Below are 18,618 nucleotides of genomic sequence, written 5' to 3'. Positions count from 1 at the left end.
ACAACCTCTGACCTTGGCCAGAGCTCACTGAGGTGTCCACGTTGACTTTGGCCCTAAAAATAGCAGTGGGGGCCACCTACAACCGCCCCTTCCCCACATGGTCCCCGAGGGACCCCTCATTAACACAGGGGTCAGGGGTACAGCGAGGGAGAGTCATTCCTCTCTCCCCGACCTGTGCCCTCTGACCCTTCTCAAAGGATGAACTGGTGTTGCAAAAACAGAATTGTTTATCGGCCGCAAGTCTGACCTCTACCAATATAATAACATTGGCACACCACCACAAGCAAGCAGTTGAAGCTTCACTATGCTCTTTACTGCAACATATCCTGATAAGAAGTCCCAGTGTTTGGCATGAAACATTTGTCAGGCGAAAAAATTCAAAAAATAGTTAATTGTCAAAAGAATTCTTGTAGGTGGGAAAGACAAAAGCATTTTTGGATTCAAGCTTGAAATATTAAATGTGTGAACACAAAATGCCCAAATTCAACACCAAGACATTAGATTTCCCTTACGTATGTAAAAATAAGTGTAATTAATTCAGTGTAGTAGGGGTCTCAGGGTATCTGTGCCAAAAGTGTCTATTTGACTAACAGACTTAAGGTTACAATTCAACAGTCTTGTTTTTTTTTTCTTTTGCAAAATTACCCTCTTGTTTAAATGGAATTTGGAGCCAGATTCAGCTTGAATCCATTCCAGAACACTGGCTAATCGTCCAGTGCAGATGTTCAGCCTCAAACGGGCCCAAGAACAACAAGGAGAGACTTTCGCACCTGGCAACTCTCAAGACAGAACTTGGCATCCACCTCGGAACCTGCAAGGTCTGCCCTAGCCTGACCTTTCACCCCTTGTGATGTCAATTTGGTCTTCAGCCAATCAAAGGGCTGAGATCTGCCCTTGACTTTTCTGGGCCCAGACACAAAGACAAATGATTCTATCAGATTAAATGTTTTTTAATGGCATGCAGAGAAAGGAACTGTGGACCTTGCTGGAAGCCATATGTGAATTTCTCTGATAATCATTGTAAATGAGGCTAATTTGTAACCAATCTGTGAATGGAACTGTTTAGCTCTAGCAAACCCATGTGGAAGCAGAGCTGTTTGTTGCTCCTTATGAAAGAGCAACACAGAATGCTACAGTTTAATACATATCCAACCATTCATGCCATTTTCTGTCACAGGTAAGGACAGAGATCATGCAGAAATAATAGAAAATATGCAAGTTAATTCATGTAACAGGTCATATTTTTAAATTATTGTTTGCTCCCTCTCTCAAAGGGAATACATGAACTACTTCAACTTGATAGATGCAGTTAAGGTCTTAGTGTTATTCAGTGTTCTCAGTGTTATGCGTGTTATGCCTGTTATAATGCTATGGCTTCAAAATTAAGAACAGGTGTGGCTGTAATTTAGTTCAGGAGTGGCTGTGTGTCGCTGGGGGACAGACCTTTCAGCTGGGGAACAGCTACATCAAATGTTAAAATACTCTGAATAAGTGTGTCTCTCCCAAAAACTGTGAAAACGAATAATATTATCAAAACACTAACTGTTTAAGATGAGAGGGTCAGCCTTCTACAATACAACCTGCCACCATGTGGAACAACCATGTCATAAAATAGGGAAAATTTGCTCTCCCTCCAAATGGCAGCTTTGAGTTGTCACGTGAAAGAGTTCTTTTGGAAATCCTTGAAGGCTCTGTATGCTCTCATCTCCAGTGCTGGGCAGGCTAGGAACATGTGACCTGAGCTCAGCAATGGGCCACTCAAGCTCACCTAATAACAAAACAAAGGGGGTTTAATGAATTTTTGGATGAATTTTTAATGGATTTTTGCAGCACCTGAGCCAAGCACTGTACTTACAGCAAGTTGTGTGGGGTGGGGTGGTCATTTTGTCTGGTAAGACACTGCCTGCCTGTTTCGGCCCTTAATTAAAAAGCATGGGGGAAGAGTCTCACCTTACCTCATCCTGCCAATGCCCCCTGTGATCTTCCAGGTGAGTCCCCCTAATGGGGGGGACACCAGTGCCCTGGCCAGGGGGCTGACCTCATCACTATGCCAGCCCTGTCTGCAGAGAGGACTCCACCCTCCTCAGGGGGCTCATCACAGCCCCATCCTACTTATTAAATGTCTGTTCATCCTGACAGCCTCCAGTCACAGATAATTGTCTCTTTCAGGTACTGGGCCTATGTGATCTCTCATCCAGTCAGCCTTTGGTCTGATTTGCCCTTTTTTCTTGATGTAGCTTGATTGGTAAAAACAGAGAGGGAAAAAACAACTATAAAACCACTTTAATCCAATCAGCAGATAAAGATGCAATAGCCGTCAACTACAGCACTTAATTTGTAAATGTACACACTGAGCAATTTATTCAGAGATGATAGTATTTCCTCTTCAGTATTCAGTTAAAATAATTTCACTTACTGCTAAGAACCAAGTTATTTCCTCTCCTTTACCATTCTGACACCATTTCTGCCTGAGCCATCAATCCAAGGAGCAAGATGAGAGCTATAGAAGATACTATAATTTTTATTAGAAGATATTAATCTTTCTGCTTATGGTACTACTTTTCATATCACTGAACTGTACATTTATTAATAGTTGTTAATAGTCATTTATTAATAGTTAGTTAGTTGTCAAAAATCCTTTTCAAGGGATGAAATATAACATTTTGTCATACAGTGATATACTGACATACTGTACTTCACTTGGAATAATGCCTTCAATAGCAGTGTCTGAGCCATGGGTGAATGGACAGAATTAAAAAAGCTTGTCAGAAGCTACAGGTGTAGATGCACCCCTGTCTCAGCAGGTCTCCCTGGGCAGTCGCTAGGCCCGTTGCCACATACTCTCTAAGGGTAAGGGATTACATTTTATTGGCTGTCTGTTCTGTTGCGAATCTATGTTTACATTGCTCCTGGGTCACCAGAAGGAAGGTAACTGGAGCAGGGGGGAACAATACAGTACCTGTGCTCAGGTGTGGCTTTCAAAGAGGGGAAGCAGGGGGGACAGAGGCTGGGGGAGCTGAGGAAGTGGGGGACAGCCTGAGAGACAGTAAGTCTCCGTGACTTGTTGGCCTATAAGCCATGTCCCTGGGTCACCACAGCTTTCTTCTCCAGGGCCTCTTGCTGCTCAACGGTGAAGCTCCTCTTTTTAACTATGTCACTTTTCCACTCCTGTGGAGTCCCAGTCTCTAATAGGGATATAAACCTCTGCCTTAACAATAATACAATACAACATAGATTTCTAAGACATGATAAGATACATCACAATATATAGTATCTAACAATTCACATTGATATGAGGTGATATATGTTACATTTTGAAAAAATATGATTCAACATAACCTTAAAATTATGATTATTTTTTTTTTAAATGTATCTAAATATTTGTTCATTACATTTATTCATTTAGCAGACGCGTTTATCCAAAGCAACTTACATAGGTTACAGTTCTTTACAATGTCATCCATTTATACAGCTGGATATTTACTGAGGCAACTGTGGGTAAAGTACCTTGTCCAAGGGTACAGCAGCGGGGGTCGAACCGGCAACCTTTCGGTTACGAGTCCTGCTCCTTAACCACTATGCTACACTGCCGCTATAGAAATAAATTTTCTTACAAATTGCTGCATTAATAAGAATGAAGCTGATTCTCACATGCAACATGAATAAAGCTGTATTGTCGCTTTTGTATCGATGCATTTATATGAATCATTATATGATTATATATATGAAGCATTATGTATATGTATCATTACGCCCCTAGTCTCCGGTGAGGGGATGGCTAGGAAGACAGCACATCAGCAGAATCTCGGAGTGCTCTGCTTGCTCTCTGTATACTGTGCCTGTTTTTTTCTGCCTCCGGCCAGGGGGCCTGCTCCACGTGTTGGGGCTGGTCATTATGTTTGTTTGTCTGCCATCCTGGTGGGCCCTCATGTCCTGCGGGGTCAACGCCAGCACTGAGGCTGTGGCCCACTGTCAGGGGAGCCTATGGCTATCAGCCTCCAAGTCGGCAGCTATTCCCACTCAGTGGGATCTATGGTCAGAAAGCTCAGAAGGGGAGAGTGGGACACTGGATGGAAGGAGGGGGGTGGAGAAAGACACACCATGAGGGTCCCCTTCGTGGTCACATTTGATAAACATTTGTGTTTTGCCATAGTGTAGACCGCTACTTTGTTCATATAATAAATTTAAAGACGAACTCAAAACTCGTGTTTGTCATTTCACCCATATGGTACGATGAGTACTAAAATGTTATTTAACATTACAAGACGATTCGTTGTCTGCATGGGCAACAGTTTGTTTTGAAAAGTGCTGGGGACAACGACGGGTTCAACGTGTTCACACCTTTTTAAAGTGGTGGGGACGAATGGGCCACGACAAAAAGTGGTGGTGACATGTCCCCAGTGTCCCCAGAATAAATGACGCCTATGGTTGTCTGTCTGTCTATCTTTCTACCTCAGCTTTTTCCCGCTGGTAGCTCGTGACATTTTAAAGGCCATTCACGCGACTGTTTGGCTTAGGGCAGGGGCATCATAACACTTGTAGAACACAAAATGTAATACACAAACACAATAAAACAAAAGTTTGTCAAATGTTGCACTGATAATGCCAGTGTTGTCATACCACTGCTTAAATGAGCTGCGCCCAGGGGATTGTGCAATAGCAAGTACGCAAGTACACATAGCATCTCAATCTCTGATAGGTGCGTTCTCCATCCTCACAATCTTGCAAGACCATTCTCATCAAGGACACTTGGCAAGAACGTTCTTAGTACATTCTTAGCGTTCTTAGTATTGACAAACAGCCGCGGATTGATAAACAGCCCCTGTAAAATTTGGCTCCCCTACTTGAAAGGTCCTAATACCAGAAAATAAGGACCCCTTAATGAAGTCCAAATTATTGCCTAATTCAAATTTAAATTATTTAATGTTTTTGCTTGATTATCTTTGATCGTACTGTAGAATTTTACTGATACTAATGTTAAACTTGTTTTGCTCACTCAGTAGCCTATAAATAAAAAAGAAGAAATTATTCGAAAAAGAAAAACGACTGCCTTGTGGTATGCCTGAGTATAAAGTATGAGTCATCCTCTCCCATTCCTTATTTATTCAGGAATTGTATTTATATATTCAAAATTACATTTATATATATATATATATATATATATATATAGAGAGAGAGAGAGAGAGAGAGAGAGAGTGAGTATCATGATCTACATGCATGTTGTCCAGTGGAAGGCATGGGTGCAGATCCTGACACTATGCACAATTTCCATTCATCCCCAAAGCAAACATTCACACTGGCACTGCCAGCAATGTATGAGCAACATATGTACTGTATAGTCAGAAGCTTCCCAGATGTTTGTTGTCAGATCAGATATATTCTTGGCCTTCCATAAAAACTCTGTTTTAGTCTTAAAACATGCCAAAATATCCTCTGGCCATATTCTTACACCATACTATTACTCAACCCCACCCCCCCGCCGCAACCCCCCACACCCCTTGTTTCAAATATTTTATGTGAAAGTCCAGAAATCCCTTTGTCCATAGCTCTTGTAACGGTTAAGCGATGCCTCGGTCTCTCAGAATATTTACTCAGCGGTGGGGGCACAGGGGGTGTCCCAGTTGCATGCTCCCCTGAGATGAACAAACTTCCGCACCCACCCAGCCTCCCACCCCAAAAAGCCACAGTCACATCCCACGTCATGTGGTGACAATGTGTGTACTCTGATGGAAGTCTGTAAAAAGAGGAAGTGGGTCATTGCCTGGAGGAGCCTGTCTTGGACAGGAATGTTTATCCTGTCCAACAGCTTTGATCTTTTACAGTTAATCACTTCCTGCACACTGTACATGAACTGTAGCACTGTGGCAGAGTAGGGGGTGTTGAGGGGGATGTCTCCACCTCTGAATTATTAGATGGCGGGGAGTGATAAGAGCAAAGACAGAAAAAAAAAAAACTCACAGCCCAGTGAGGTCACCAGTTCAAAATATCCTCCTGGACTGAAATTTGGGAAACAGCGAACCGTACGCTGACTTCCTACTGCAAGGCTCTACTGACATATGAGGGCTTGTGGTCAAGAACTTAAATGGACACAACTATCTTGCACAGCTCCAAGGGGTGCTCTCTGATTTACCTGGAAATGACACTAACGGGCTTACAAAAAAGCATTAGACTAAGTTCAAGAGTTGTAGCAATGAGCTTGAGGAGCAAATGGTGGCCTTTCAATATTGGAGGCAGGTGGGGAAGAGAGGGGGAGAGGAGGAGAGGTATAGAGGGGCAGAGGGGGAGAGAAAAGAGGGGCTCTTTGGGAAACCTCCTCCCAATACCTGAACACCATTTATGCAAGGACATCCCCACTGCATGACTGCAGACACAGGCATTTCTGTAGTGTATGTGATCCCAGGGGCAGTCTGCAGCTTTTAATCTGATTAAACACAACACACAAACAATTGTACTTTTCGTGTCTTCATTGAACACATGGTTTAAACAATCAAATTTCAGGCTGGAAAAAGTATATGACCCTCTAGGATAATGACTTCTATGCTAATTGGAGTCAGGTGTTCCAATCAATGAGGCGTAAGTTAATTCAGGTGTGGGTTAGAGGTGCTCTGCCCTATAAAAAAACACAGAGCGTTTGGTTACCAACAGAGTCTGCCTGTCACAACAGAGATCTGTTGAAGTAAAACATGCCCTGATCAAAAGAGATTTCAGAGACCCCAGAAGAGTCGTTGAGGCTCATTAGGATGGAAAGGGCTACAAAAGCATTTCTAAAGACTTCCATCAATCCACAGTCAGGCAGATAGTGAACAAGTGGAAGAAATTCAGTATCGCTGCTTCTCTCCTTAGGAGTGGGAAAAGATCGCTGCAACAGTATGCTATATACAATGCTCAAGGAGGTGACACAGGGGTAACCACTGAGGATTTGCAGGCATCTCTTGAACTTGCTAATGGCTGTGTCCATGAGTCCACAATAATAAAAACACTGAACAAGAGTGGTGTTCATAGGAGGACACCACAGAGGAAACCACTGCTCTCCTAAAAAAACATTGCTGCCCATCTTAAGTTTGCTAAAGACCATGTTCCACAATGGTACTCAGACAAATGTTCTGTGGACAGATGAAAAGAAACTTGAACTTCTTGGCAAAAAGACACAATACTATGTTTGGAGGAAACAAAACACTGCATACCAACACCTAAACCACATCCCAACTATTCAGCATGGTGGAGGGAGCATCATGGTTTGGGGCTGCAAAACAGCTTGCAATCATTGAGGGACCAGTAAATTCCAAATTGCTTCAGGAAATTTTCCAGGAGAATATCAAGGTAACTGTCCATGATCTAAAACTTAACAGAAGCTGGGTCATGCAGCATGACAATGACTGAAACCACTGAAGTAAATCTACAACAAAGTGGCTTAAAAGAGGAAATTCATATTTTAGAATGGGCAAGGCAAAGTCCTGACCTTAACCATACTGAAATGCTGTGGCATGACCTGGAGTGGGTGGTTAATGCAAGACATCCCAAAAGTATCAATGAACTCAAACAGTTCTGTAACGAGAAATGGTCCAAAATACCTCCTAAACATTGTGCAGGTCTGCTCAGCAGGTACAGAACATGTTTGGTTGAGGTTATCGCTCCTAAAGGAGGTCCACCAGCTACTGAATCTAAAGGTTCACGTACTTTTCCCAGCCAGTGAACAATGCATTCAGTTAAGACATGGAAAAGTGCAATTGTTCACTTATTTGTTTAATCAGAGTGTGTTTCTCAGTTATTATGACTTAGATGAAGATCAGGCCACATTTTAGGAGCAATTAATGCAGAAATGCAGGTAATGCAACGGGTTCACAAACTTTTTCTCACAATTATAGTATCATTACTGTATTCACATAGGTTATCCATTTGGGAGGGTATTCATTCACATTTATTCATTTTTTATCCAAAGCAACTTACATAGGTTACAGTTCTTTACAATGTTATCCATTTATACAGCTGGATATGTACTGAGGCAATTGTGGGTTAAGTACCTTGCCCAAGGGTACAGCAGCAGTGTACCAGTGGGGATCGAATCGGCAACCTTTCGGTTACGAGTCCTGCTCCTTAACCACTGCGCTACACTGCCGCCCATTCACAATGATAATGAGGCTAACATGAACAACATGAACAAGACGCACTGCTTTTGAAACGCACTGCTTTTGAAACAGAAAAGATGTAAAAAGTCTGTGTACTGAATATGTAGAATCACCATTCCTTCCCATTACGTATTACCTCTCAACCCTTGTTCAAGTGTGTTCTGTGATGTGTGTAATGTGGCGCTGAATGGGAATCTCCATGTAGTAGAGGCCCTTAGAGTGTTCAGTGAGGAGAGGTTTCAGACAGTGCTACATACTTTCTATACCATAGGCAAAATAATGAGTCTAGTTAGTTCAAAAGACACTCCATGTTCTCATATATAATGTGTGCTCTATCACCCCCCTGACATTTTTTCTGCCTCTTGCTTAAGAGGTCCTCCACCTGGCTCCTCTGATTCTGGGCCCAACTGCACAGCCACAACAGAGTAGCTCCCATTTACATCCCATCATTTTGTCATCTTAAGGAGACTAATTAAGCATGAAATCACTTCTCGTGCCAATGCAATCAAATGTCTTTATGTGAAAACCAAGGCAGTCCTCACCACCAAGAAGACATTGATGTTTCCTTTATGCCTCAGAGAAAGAGATTAATCTCTCAGACTCCTTTTCAAGTGTTATGGATCAGAGGTTTATGAGAGGAGTTTGGCAGAGCCTCATGCACTGAGCTCTGGGGTACACCTGGCAGCACGGGAGCAGCAGTGGAGTGTCACCAGGATTGAAAGGAAGCGTTTTTTATGCCGCACCCTGTGCGCTGCCCCCCGGCCCTCTCCTCGGCCTGCCGTGTTTGACGCAGAACTCTGCCCCCCTCTGCCAGAGAGCGCTCCCCAGCTAGATTACCACCCCAGGATTGCGGCAGCAGCCAGGTTAGGGAGGTGGATCTGGTCATGTGCGAATGTTCTGCGTGTGTTCACCTGTACACAAACACACAAACACGCACACACACACACACACACACACACACACATGTATGCACACACACACACACAGAGCACACATAAATACACCTGAAGGCCTGACGGTTGGCTGGTTCTTTGATGGCTTGCGTGCAAACACAGCATGACTAAGAAGTGAGTGTGGATGGGCCCCCATCCTGCCTAAGGGAGATGACATACTAAACACTGTAGCGCCTCATTTCTAATCCTGAAAAGCCTTTCAAGCCCTCTGACATATAAAACAGCTCACAGCGGGTGGGAACAAGGTAAATAAATGGTAAATTACTGGGTACAAATCAGGTTTGTCTCAGATATACGTTGTATTAAAAGTTAAAATTCCAGAGGGTAATGCACACGATGTGATCTCACACAAAAATGCCACTTTTTCACCCAAGAACATTAAAAGCTGTATATCACAGAAGCAACATCAGGACATCGTTTGTGACAATATAAAGTAATCAAGAACAAATTATTATTTTGCCATCATTAACATCTTAATTGTTCTATTTTTTCAAAGCAATGTTACTTTAAGAGGCAAAGGAGAGACAATGATCGTGTGCACCTTTTCTGTAGTAAGCGTGGAGGCACATTTTAAGGGATGGAAATGTTTTCCTTCTGACGAAGACCGTAATGCAGTCAAAGTGTTGAGCAACATATGGCTCAAATGAAGTAGAAATTGTTTGGAGCATAATAGTAAGCATGCAAGTGTTTCCCTCACAGACTGAATGTAGCCTTTTCTGCTAATGGCCAGGCCATGCTGTAATATCAAGATCCTTGATGAGGAAATGAAATAAAATATCAAATCAATTTCGAATATAAAAAGAAATATAATGTTAAGACATAAATCTAATATAATTATGAAGGACGTATTTATAAAAATATATAGGATATCCAAAACATTATTGGCAAAAAGTTGTTGGCATCTTTATACATCACACTACATCGTGTTTTCTTCCTATTTATTTAGGGCTGTGAATAAGCATTGTACTGTATATGGACATTTTGTGCATATAAATTTGCATTCTGGAAATTTAGGTAATTTACGTCAATTTAGGACAATTTAGGTGCAATGTAGGTACATTTTCAGATGGTTGCATATAGTTACACATAAAATGGCAATATTGTATGGTGTCTATTTCAACATATTCCTTCTTTGGATTTTACCTTTTGCAGAGGTTTGGAGACTTCTTAACTAAGATCCTCAAATAAAAACAGGACATGTATTAGGCCTTTCCATTATAAGGTAATTATGTGGGCCCTCTCCTGCCTTTGATAAATATGACAGTCACAAGCATACTCAATTCACCGTTCAAATCCGAAGCACTGCTGATGAATAGCAAACCTGGAAATGAGAACCAGAACCCCACCTCCAAGCAGTCAGAGCTCAGAGATCAGAGATGTTCATAAAGGCCTTCCGTTGCCACCACAGAGTTTCTGTCATGACCATGTTGGTTAGAGGTATAATGGCAGACATCAAACGAGACGGATGTGTTGCTGTTTAATCTGTGTGTTTAGACAGAGAGAGGTGTCCTGCTTTTGAAATCTGCATATTTTCATGGCGGGAGCTCATATTGTATCGTATTGTGGTGAGGCCTGATACAGCCTTGATTATAAACTGTGGGGGGGGGGGGGGGGGGGGGGTACTGAGACAATGCTTCCAATGCGCATCATATGAATTAAATTTAAGCCAAAGACACACGCTTATTGTAAAGAATTTAGTTTTTTCCATTCTTTCCTTTACTCTCTTGATTGAATTCCATATCCCAGTGCAATCTCTGCCATTTCACAATAGACAGCATAGTATTAATGTTTATACAGTATCTTCACTCACCTTTTTACATTACATTATTGGCATTTAGCAGATGCTCTTAACCAGAGCGGCTTACATAGGCTGTAGTTTTTGTCCATTTGTATACTTGGATATTTACTGAGGTAATCCTGGGTAAAGTACCTTGTCCAAAGGTACAGCAGCAGTGCACCAGTGGGGAATCAAACCAGCAACCTTTTGGCTACAAGCCCTGCTCCTTGCTACTATGCTACAGTGCTGTAATTGGCACAAATTAAATCGGTGACACAACAATATTTAACAGCAGATAGCATAGAACCAATGATGAATGGTGCTGATGAACACTGGTGGAGAAAGTGCTCCCATGTTTGTCAGGGACAAATGCTAATGAAAACTGTAATGACAATTCATTATGTGGGCATTCTTAAACATGTGACACAATATATTTTTCTCCAAAGGCACAAGACACAAAATGGAAAAAAAAGCATATTTCTCACTCAAATTTCTGGTACATCTTGTACAACAACTTGAAATGTACAGCAACACAGCTGCACAACAAACACTCTTTGTTTTGTCTCATCGTTATGCAATCTAGGGACTGTGTCCAGCGCTCTGCAAAGCACCGGGAACACAGAGCAGACTGTACAAGTCAATAAGACCAAGAAGAGAATCAGTGTTGGCGCAGGGTTTAACAGTTACAACAATGTCTGGTAGGACAAGTCAGTTGACTTTAGGATTAGGACAGCTCACAGTTGGATTCCCAGCAGGATTTTCAGGACGTTTTTGTGTGCCTGCTGAAATCAAGTACAGTATATGAAGATGCAAGCACAGATGCATAAGTACATCTGCACCTCCAAAAGCACGTACCCACTACATCAAACCGCAAAACATGTGTATATAGTATATTAGAAACCATGCATTAGTCAGTGGAACCACTAATAAGCAGTGAGGAGAAGGACAGTTTTTGCTTGAAAGATTCAGTGGAAAGAAACACAGAGTCATATATCTCCCTCTGGCAGTTAGCCCTGCATATCCTGGCACCTACTGGTCATCTGGCAGAATTACAGAGCCAGCATTCCTGTAGTTTACAGTGAGAAGGCAGAAAACCTGCTGTTATTGTAAGAGTTCAGACAGATTTGAGCTAACCTGTATCTCATATGAGTTCAGCTGAGTATGTACTGTATTTGTGATCAGTTCTCTGCTTTTTGAAACACACTTGTACCATCTACACAACAACAAAAGCGGTGCACTGCATCTCTTTGCAGCTTTTCCCCACCTCCACTTGCTGTGATGCAGATTAATAGGACATGATGGACCATGATGACCCAGCGTTTCCCAGAGGCCCTCAAACCTCACCATGCAAGGGCATCTCTCCACTGACTCGCTGTCCGTCGGGAGCACTACCCTACAATAGAACTGGGCCAGGGAACATTGGGACGTAAGGTCATTTGTGGAGCCAACACTGAAGGTTATTGATTCACCTTTATTCTTGCTGTGCCACTCATGGAGACCAGCAGAAAAAATAATACAACATGACAGCTATGAAAATCCAATTGAATCCTCCACCAGCGACAATTAAAGAAGGTCAAAGTCAAGGGAGTTTTGCAAATCTTAGTGTCCAAGCCCCTCACAGCAAGGTTTTTTCTCTCTTTCTCCCAGCAGGGCTGAGAAGAGACTCAAGTTTTCCCAGATCAGCCCTCACCTGGGTGTAGGTGGAGGGGCAGCGTTCCAGCTCTGTGCTGTCTCCTGGGACACGACACAAGTAAACAGGTGGTGGTGAGACAGAAGGGGAGGCCTTACAAGCCTGTTGCATGGGGAGGAACCACGCCGCTCCCACAATACAAGGCAGAGTCCACATTAACGGTGTGACAGGTGCAGGGGGGCGGTGCTTGTGGGGGGGTCAGGGAGCAGGTCCCACCCCCTGCTGGGCCACTGGGACAGTCCTCACCTGTTCCACTCGTGTCTGGACAAGCAACAGCCCAGCCAACGGTGCTCTGTGGGATACCCTCACCAGAGGCCCGCCTGCCTCCACCGACAAACCTCTCCCTAGGAACAACAGGGACAGAGAAGATGCCATCTGCTAGGTTTGATTGGGTGCCAAAGAGCAAGCAACCAATTTCAACAAGGGAGAGTGGAAAACAGCAGAGGACTCATCCTCTCTTGAGGCCAACTGGCCACGCCAAGGACATGTAAATTAGGAATTACAAGCCCGATGAAACACAGCTCCATAACGGTTTTAAGATATTCTCTAAGAAAAAGAAAAGATGGATCCTATGATTTCTGACTTTGACTTCCGTTTGTATCACTTTATTGGCTTTATTTCAGTGGCATTCCATGACATTTAGCAAAAGTGGTGGTAGCTGAGCTTCCTGCCAGATGATTTCTCATCTAGTGCAAAATGGCACATCTCAAAGTAGGTGAGGAAACCACTAACCTGCTGTAGACAAGTCCTCCTGCTGTAGATAATGCAATCACTTCTTTGTAATCCAGGCCATTCAGTCTTCTGTACAGTACATTATAGTCATTATCACTCACTGATAATCTTAGTCTTAAAGTGTGCTACTGGCTTCTAACTACAAAGCAGTACATCTTTGAAACCTTCCAGACTACAGCAATGCACAGACCCCAACACCAAGGAGCAAGCATCACCAGTCAGTTGGTCGCACTATGCAAGCAGGAAGGAACACAGGATCTGACAGCAACTGGACTGAAAATAACCAAAGTATAACAGAAATTCAACATTCACAAAACGTTACTTTAGGGTCAGGTTTAAACCAGGCTCTACTGAGCACTGTGAATCTTTTCACTGTTGTTTACTGGAAATGTTGATGTGCTCTGATGTGTGCTGATGTGTTATTCTGGACAGAAATATCTCACCTTACACTACATTGCAAGCACATGTCTCTTCCCAGGCCAAGAATAATCCAGCCAGTCACTCAATCTAACCACACAGGGATAAATCCCTTGTTTCTCCAGTGAGCTGTAAGGCAGCCGTTTCCCAACAACACACACATTTTCCAGTCCACATGAACTAGGGCATACAGCGATTTAAAGGCAAACACAAGGTTCCATAAACATGATATAAAACATTATCCAAAACATGTGGCTCTAGCTGTATCCAGAGGTTTGCCTTTCAGCAAGCTAGGCTAAGCATGACTGTCGTAGGGCATATCTTTGGTGACTGACTGCTGACTGGTCCTGCCAGTACACTTGATTCATAAGGCCAAGGTAGCCACACCCAAAAAACTGCCCCCACCCAATGGCTAACTCTGAAGGTCCTTGCATTAGGTATATCAGCGTGTGCCGCAATGATCGTGTGAACAGACTTTTACCTCATCCTGTTTTTCACTTGTCTGTTACTGCCCCAAATCAAAAGCAAAGGATAACAGTGAACAAACTGACATCTCTTGGTTGCAATAAAAGTTGACACGGCCTTTTTAGAGCAGGCATAAGCTCATAAGCCTGAAAACACAAATCTGAATTCATACAAGGAAGAGGAGAAGCCAAATATCCTGTTATTCTGACACATGAAAGATTTAATTCTCAGACTTCACCCCCAAAAATAAATAAGTGGCATTTAAAGCAGCATTCTCTCTGACATGACATTTTGAATAATATTAAGCTGTTGTAATCTGTGGTCGTGGTTTTGTGTATTTCAGCTTTCATTTAATAGAGTGGATGTACGAAAGGAAAGGATGATTTGAATAAATGGAAGAGTTTAGTCACATACACGCTGTAGAAACAAGAACCCAGGGCAGAGCTAAGAGAAAATTAAACCTAGGGAAATTGCTTGGTTGGATGTACAAGGCGTGCAGACTAGCCTTGAAAAGGCAGCTGGATTGTTATATGTGAAACATTTGCTATTTAACGGTTAATGGTTGAGGTATCAACCATTTCAAAATCACCCTCACAGGCAGCATCCTCACAGGTTTAATACTATCAGTAAGATACTATTAAGCTCACAGTATCTCATCAACATGAATCTATGCATGTTATCTACCCTAATTCAGTAGCTAGGTTGTAATCTCAGTGTAAGTGTCAGTCGTGGTGTTGATGGTATGTCACACTGGAGGGCTACCAACACGAGTGTGAGGTCTAGACTGCCAGCACTCCCTGACTTCCATGCATCTGTGGCAGGTCCTTAACCCTGCTTTTACAGCGACAATCCATCCATTTACGAGCAGCTCCTAAGCTTGAATGAGGGAATGATCTCTTTGCAACTTATGGGGAGAAAGTCATACCACCAAGGCTATAGTGAACCAGAGCTCATCAGGCCATACCACAAATATGAAACTCAAAAAGTGAGAGCAATTATGGGACACATGCAGTCATTAGTTATTTAGACAAGACCTGAACCACTGCTGAATTCAAAGTGTGGGTAAAAAAATATTTAGAGTCAGGATTTAAAAGTAAAAAAGGGGGCTCCAATGAGGCCGTACTACTGACTAGGCATATTGCGAAACAGCCCCTGAACAATACATCAGGGCTGCACCAGTACCAGGCATCTCAGACTTCTCTTTGATCCTTCAACCCCTTCATCTGCTGTGCCTTCAGCCAGTTGGGGTGGAAGTGCTCTCAACATGCACTTGCACAGCAGTGGAATGGAACTGTCTTTGTGTCCCTCTTGTCAGCACGTGCACCAATAAAGAGGGCCCAGTGCCATGAGAACTGGCCTCAGGTGTGGGTCACCTCTGACCCCACAGGCTGCAGGTAGAACAAAAGGCCACCTGAAGATGGATCCCTGAGACTGATCTGGCAGATTCATCGTGGATGGGGTACAGCAAGGTCACAGAGGGGAGGGGACAGCAACGTCTGCTCTCAACTCACCAGATTTAAAGCAAATAATGAGTTATGAGATGATAGGTTCACTATATGCCTTTAAATCACAATATGAAGACCATTCACCATGATAGGGGATAGCTCTGCTGCAAAGAGGGGGCTTCCCTCACACATGACTCCAAATGAGTGAACATAACTAACACCGAGGAGCTACATGAACACTGCACACCATATGCTACATGGCCAGTGCATACTGGTGCACTCACAAAATTGATCAAAACTCCTTTCGATGGTGATTTACATCAGTGGTGAGGACCAGCAGTTGTGGGTCCTGGGCTTCCAACCAGAGGGTTGTGGGTTTAAATCTTAGACGGGATGCTGACATTGTGCCCCTGAGTAAAATATTCACTGAAATTACACAGGTTAGCAACCACTGTCATTGTGCAGAATATGTTCCAGAGAGCATATCAAGATTCAGAGTGCACACGCTCTGAGTCAGTGAAAATGGATGAAATAATCATGCTCTTGTGCTAGAGAGTATGAAAAACACAAAATGACTCACCCACAGTAGGTTTTTCCTGGCTTAATGTACCTCCTACTGGGTTTTTTCACTATGTCAGAGGCCGTGTGCTCCCACCGGAGATTACGCCCATCCTTACACTGCAAAGGCATGGCTGCTGAGCGACCACAAGTCACCCCTGGGCAGGTGATGACATCATTCAACACCAGAGACTGAAACAATGACGCAGGACCCTTCATACTGGCTTTCCTGAAAGTGGGGACACGATCCTTTTTTGGGTGTAATGAAAGGTGAGACCTCTGGCTTAAACACAGGGGGAGAATGCTGTCACTGTGCTTGGTGATTTGTATAATGGGAGTCCAGCAATAGGGCTTGGAAGTTGGAGGGATGTGAGCAACAGGGAACGCTGTGTTCCCAAGAGCATCTTACCCCTGAAGACCTTGTGGAAAAGGGACTAACACCACAGGCCTCTGCTATCTTCTTCCCACTCTGCATAAGAGCTTCATAATATACCAGCCCATGATTTACTTCCCACTGAAACTAAAAGTACTTCCATTTAAGCATGTTGAGATCCAAAGACCAGAACATGATTTACAATTATCCTGAACAGAAAGGAAGATGTGGTTTTCACTCTTTTGAAATTATAAATAAAAACATTTAAAATTTAAATTACTGTTTTCATGTTTCACAGACAGCAGAATACATTCAGAGAAAGCTCAATGTGATTGCGAATGAAAATGAAACAAATTCTGGTTCTGGTACAGAACACTTTCTGAGGGGTACAAAAGCCTAGTTTTGCAAGAATCATGTTTGCACAATGCGTATTACAGAGAAAACGTGTCTTGTAAATAAATACAAAAACTGTCAGTGCAAGTGAAGGAGGGAACATTCGCCTTTTGGATCTCCACATCTGCCTGTAGAGATAAGCAAGCAGAGTGTCTACCACAGGACTCCGAAGAGGCCTCCTCCTCACGCACATTGAGCACACACAAGCTCAAGATTGCCACCTAGTGGCACTGCAGCAGCTGTGGGGACCCTCAACACTACATGAGTAAATTTATTGCAGATGCTAAAGTTGGCAAGATGACCTCACTGCAAGGAAAATACATGGGATGGGATGGGATTTTCCATTTTACTCCAGACAAAATATGTTTGGAAACCCTTTTTGCGTCGTCTAAGGGAATCAGCTGGATTTTTTTGAAGAAATGGAACGTGAGCGGAAACTGCTTCCTTGGTTTAAGCTTGCCCTGTTGTTTGTCTTCATCTTTCATGAATTCTGATCTGATGTGCTTTGTTTGACACTGCTGTGACTCTCAGCCCGTGCTTTACACATAAATAAAATACAAAGGGTCTCATGAACAAACTGTAGTTATCCAATCAATCAGATGAAATTAAACACTGCCAAAGTAGTTGGTATTCCCCCAGGCAGTACCATTTCCATCAACTTTTGTGGGACACAGACATTTATTATCTCCTCCTTAGCACACTGACCAGGGCTGGAACTGAATCAAAACTCTGCTCCACAACTAGTCATTAATTATGTCCATTATATCATTTGTCAGAGTGACAGATTTATACTCACAGCTTACATGCAGAATGCAAAGCACTGTTGTCTTTTTTTAATCAAATATTTTTTATTATGTAATTCCAGCCTCAGGTTAGTAAAACAAACTGTAAGTGATTAGAGTTTGATGTTTCATACCTAAGAGGGAATTCAAATAATGGAGCAACTGTTTTCATAGATCAAAACATGACTACTCAAATTTGACAAATTTTAAGCTGAAATATAGTCACACAGAATTCTCACACAAATGTTTTTTTTTTTCTGTAGCTTTGCTTTCATAATGCTCCAAATGGTAAAAATATCACTTTTGCATGAGGTGCATGCTATTGTGTTGAATTTCTTGTGCTGAACATGGTCATTTTGGGAAGCCAAAGAGTCTCTGCTGGAGAGTTTATTTGTAGATGAAGTAGTCCTAACCTCAGAATGCACCTATAAACTGTACTGTCCTTGGAAAGCAGATGAGATGGCAGCCTTATGTCAAACAGGAGCTCCTCCAATAAGTAAGAGAAAGACGGACACTCACAGAACCAAAGGTAAACATAGATGCATCTATAATTGAAAGAGAGGTTGATTGACCTTAGAGCTCCGTATGTGCAATTTGAAGTGCTTCAGTGGGCTGTCCAACCACCCCAGTCTTCTGTTACTTTTCTTCTTCAGAGAGATCCAAAGGAGAAGGCAAAAATACACATCAGAAGAACCAGAAGAACAGCTTTAAGAGCTGTCAAAGCCAACAATGACAACAAAGGGTGAAATGTCACTACACCTAAAATTACATTCCCTACCACTTGAGGGTGACACTGCTCAGCTGTTCAATTTGCCTCCTTTTAGTAAAGATAACATACTTTACCTGAGAATAAATATTGAAAATATGAGGCAGGCATGAAGGAAAAATAAAGTATTGTGCATACAGT

The sequence above is a fragment of the Megalops cyprinoides genome, chromosome 1 (assembly GCF_013368585.1).
Source record: "Megalops cyprinoides isolate fMegCyp1 chromosome 1, fMegCyp1.pri, whole genome shotgun sequence".
NCBI lineage: Eukaryota > Metazoa > Chordata > Actinopteri > Elopiformes > Megalopidae > Megalops > Megalops cyprinoides.
This window is presented reverse-complemented; position numbering follows the sequence as displayed.